This window comes from Aphis gossypii, chromosome X (genome assembly GCF_020184175.1).
Source record: "Aphis gossypii isolate Hap1 chromosome X, ASM2018417v2, whole genome shotgun sequence".
In the NCBI taxonomy this organism is placed as follows: domain Eukaryota; kingdom Metazoa; phylum Arthropoda; class Insecta; order Hemiptera; family Aphididae; genus Aphis; species Aphis gossypii.
Genome location: NC_065533.1, coordinates 12,660,947 through 12,665,610, shown reverse-complemented (window position 1 = coordinate 12,665,610; position 4,664 = coordinate 12,660,947). Strand labels below are relative to the sequence as shown.

General features: G+C 25.5%; 1 non-coding gene across 1 annotated transcript; it reads right to left on the bottom strand.

Moving 5' to 3' along the window:
- Positions 1 to 217: 217 nt before the first annotated feature.
- LOC114126089 (5S ribosomal RNA) lies at positions 218 to 336 on the bottom strand. Its single transcript, XR_003592559.1, has one exon. It is a non-coding gene; the product is annotated as a 5S ribosomal RNA (ribosomal RNA).
- Between the last annotated feature and the right edge of the window lie 4,328 nt (positions 337 to 4,664).

The following is a 4,664-nucleotide window of genomic DNA, read 5'->3' as shown; positions in this document are numbered from 1 at the left end:
TTTTTTATATACCATAAATAAGAAGATAAAAAAAAAATGCATCAATCTTAAAATTTGAGGATTGTTTCTGATAATAAATTAGATTGATTTTGTTACTTTTGTGAGGTAAAACTGAAAAATTTTAGTATTTTTCAAAATAATTGAGAAGATAATTTAAAAAACGTGAATTTTTACGTTAAACCAGTTTTCGACAAAAATCAATTGTGCAATAAAAAAATGCCAACGGCACGTAGTGTTCCCAAGCGGTCACCCATCCAAGTACTAACTACGCCCGACGTTGCTTAACTTCAGTGATCGGACGAGAACTGGTGTATTCAACGTGGTATGGTCGTTGGCGATGAGCACTAGTTATAATAATATAATTATTGTGAATTTTTTATTAAGTGTTACAATACCTCTCTATGTGTAATAATTGTGTATTTTTAATAATCACTCAAACAAGGAGATCAGGATCTATTTATTAAAATCATTCCAAAAAGGTAAACGCAATTAAAAATACTTCATGGATATGTAATATTAAATAATTTTTAAATAAAAATAAAAGTAACTAAGTATTTTCTATCTACACAATAAAATTTACTAATTTTTGATTTCTTGCCGATACAGAAATATTTCATTTGGCTATACAAATTTTTAAGTTTATAATAAATTATTATTTTCTATACTATTTATATAATTAATTCAATGTATCGTTTGCATATTATTGACGCACAGAATGTATGAACGTGTTTGAATATGTTTGTTTATTTTTCTCTTTTTATTTCCTTTATTTGATAAAATAAGATCCTCTCCTAAAATTAAAAATATCCACCTATGTCACTGAGCACCTTAACGGGTTTTTTGTGATGAAAAATTATAAATAATGGTGTAGGTAGTAGGTACCTACTTTATTATTGTTTCATCATTAAATAGCAACGTGATCTTCTTCGTGTTACGTTATCGTTTGGAAAAAAAATGTACACAATATGAACGGTATAATTATTATTATTATTTATTTATTTATTATGTAGTCATGTAGATAATAGATATTGTATAAGTTTGTAAATAGGTAAACATATTTTAACAATAATTTTTTTTTAAATACCAAAGTACTTACATTTGGTTATAATATACCTACCTATACTCGTTACTCAAAATTAAATTAAATGCTTTTATTTTAATTTTTAGATTCCTAGACTAAGTAACTTAATGTTTATTTTTTTATAACAATGTCACGATAACGTCAATCTTCAATATAATTGATTCGTGTTAGATAAGTATTGGTTTTTTAAATTATAATTTGTGAAATGAAAAAATATAATTTTATGTATGTATAATTCTATTAGTTAATAGATACGAAAGGCATAGGCCTGTCATAGGTATGTCACACAAGCAAACAACAAGTGTTTCAACACGCAACATAAATAAATGACATAATATATTACTTATAAAAATAAAAATATTATATTATAATAATATAATTATAAAATAAGTAAAACAACAGGCTGAAAGGTAGGCACTAATTTGATTTTAAATTAAATTATTTATTTAAAAAAGTATTTGAGTATTCTATTTCTAAAGATGATATATCTTAGGTACCACTCATATCTTTGACTTTAAAAGAAATTTTTCGTAGCAAATTGAATCTAGTATTCTAGTAATCTAGTATATTACTAGTATTTTTCAAAATATTAAGTAAAAATGAGAATGAGTTTCAACAACAAAATCTATTTTTTTTTTTTTTTGTATACCTCAAAAACTAATAACTACATATAATTGAAATTTTTCCTCATGATTTTATCAGCTTTTTATTTTTAATAAAATTTTTAAAATAGTTAAAATCTTTTTAAGCTATTTAAGGGTATAAGAAATTTTCAATATTTTCGATTTTTTTTAGCTATATTGTCAATAAAAAAATGTTACATAACTAATATGCAAATGTTTAAACATTTGTAACTTGTTTTAATTTTTACTCAAATATTCGAAAAAAATTAAATTAACTGGTATCCATGCTTTACGAAACGGCGATATAGGTATTTAATCCGAGTTATTTTCCGACAAAATTACTGGTACACGAGTTGTGTCCTAATGATAAAGTTAAAAGACTAATACACAAGTCGTGTCTTGCTTAAAAAACAAAGATAAACAAGTAGAGTCTTAATAGAAAAAATGTTCAGGTACACAAGTTCTGTGCTCTTCAAAATTATAATGCAATGTAGGTACCTATATCATCTTTATGATATTTTATTATACGGAAAGGAGATAATAAAGTGTAAGATGCAAAACTACAACGATTATACTCTTCTAACTTGATTATTGAATATTAACATAATGAATTATACATACAAATATATAAAACATATAATTTAGCAATTCCAATATCACGCTTAAATTTTCCATGAGAATTGAAATTAGAGGTTGCCTATTCCATCTCAGTAAAAGTTGGTGGCGAAAAATTCGAAAAATAAGAATGATCATCCAAAATAGGTAAATTTTTTTTCAACCTATGAATTAAATAGAAAATACATTTGTGTTTGACTTAATATCATGTGATTTTTCAAATAATATTAAAACTCTTAAATTTATAACACATTTAATGCATTATGCCTTAATTTCTTTTCGAGTATCGTCCTGTTCAATGTTACACAAAATTAATAGTTGTGAAGTATTTCACTCCAACTTTAATTCAATATTCTATTAAATTCATCTTAATATTGTTCAATCAATTTAAATCATAAATAATTTGCATGTAATATTTACATTACTATATGAAATACTGGGATATTATCAAAGACGACGCATGAATAAAATATAATTCAAAATGTAAATGTATACAAAAATGAAGGCATTGCAATTGAGTTTATACAAATAGTTTAATTTTAATTTTTGTCCAATACGTAATTATTTATATTTTTTATATCTATAAAATTTGATGTTTTATTTTATTTTATTTTATATATATCCATAACATTTATTATTATTTTAAAATATTATATATTTTTATTATAAGTAGTATTATTAACAAAAACAAAATGTATTAATATATATATATATATATTTTAAGGTAATAAAATAAAATAAATATTATGTACTTCTTATTGAACTTGTAAAATAATCATTATTATTTGAAAATTAATATATATGAACATAATAAGATACATTGAATTTAATTTAATATTTAATTAACAAGATTTGAAAAAAAAACATTAAATCAAAGGCTCGATTTTTATTAAATATTCCATTTTTCTTTATTTAAATTTTATTATTATTTCTGTTTTTGTGTAAAATATTCGTAAGATTTGCAAATATTAGCTAAATAGTGCATGAAGGTTTTAAACGATTAATTCCAACCAAGAATTTTGATCTAAAACATACCGATGAAATTTTACGAGTATAACACTAATTGAATATAAATTACATATTATTCGCACTAAACATGAGTCATGATTAATAATTAACATTCCATTGGTTTTTACTATACCAAGACGTTGATAGATTTAAAATGTTATAAATATTTTTCAACTGAGATATTATTTTGTTGAAATTTGAGAACTATAATAAAGTTAACATATGGTGACCAAGTTAATCTATTTAATCGGCAGAATATGTAAATAGGCTGAACGTCTTTGAATAGACATATTCAAATTTTTATATTATAATGTTAAAGATAAAATTACAACTCTTCTATAGAGAACAATCTAGGTATTTTTCAAAGTTCTATTTTAATTATTAATATGATTGATAAAAATGTGTTTATTTTTAAACCTATCGCGGTTATGTTGGAAATTTAATTTTTTTTTAAAGGAGATGTTATATTATCTTAAACTTTTATGAGAATTAAAATTGGTTCAGTTAAAGCTTAAAGACGTTATCTCTGCAATAGTATATTGTGTGGCAAGGGCGGGAAATGGCCTTCCCGCGCGAGCCACACATACTATTTTTTGTCACGCCCCTGCGTTTATGAAAAAGGTTATGCAGGGATCTATGCAACAATTATAGACTATTACTAACGCATCGTTCGATGCACTTATATAGGAACAGTGCAAATTAAATATGTTTAAATGTTTATGCGTCATGCAAGGAGGTTACTATACATTTAAGATGTAACCAAAAGTTTATGTTTTGTAAGAACCGTGGTAGGTGTACATTTTAGTTTCTGGTTGTGCAGGGGATACCTACGCGCTCGGCGGCCGGCACTTTTGGGGATTTCCTCTTTTCCGCCCGGCACTTTTGGGGATTTCCTCTTTTTCGCCCGGCACTTTGGGGATTTCCACTTTACCGCCCGCTGGACGGAAAAAGGACGCTTTCGAACGCTTCAACCGTGATCGAAAACCAAACTTTCGGTGCAGGCGTGACAAAAAATCATTTTTCAAGATAATAAATATTAAATATATAAAACCAAAATATACAAAAAATAATATGTTGTTGCGTTCGTATTTTAAATTATTATAACACAACAAAGCCTTAATTTAATTTTCACACCTAGAAACGTCATGACAATATAATGAGTTGCCTATACATTACTCCTTGAGAATATGACCGACAGGAACAACCTCGATAATATTGTACGTAGTTTAATACGATTAATGATAACAGACAATATATGAGGAGTGGTATGCAATTCCTTTGAATTCTTCAGTCGTGGACGACGTAAGGACACAAAAGGAAAACAGTTCATACTAAAA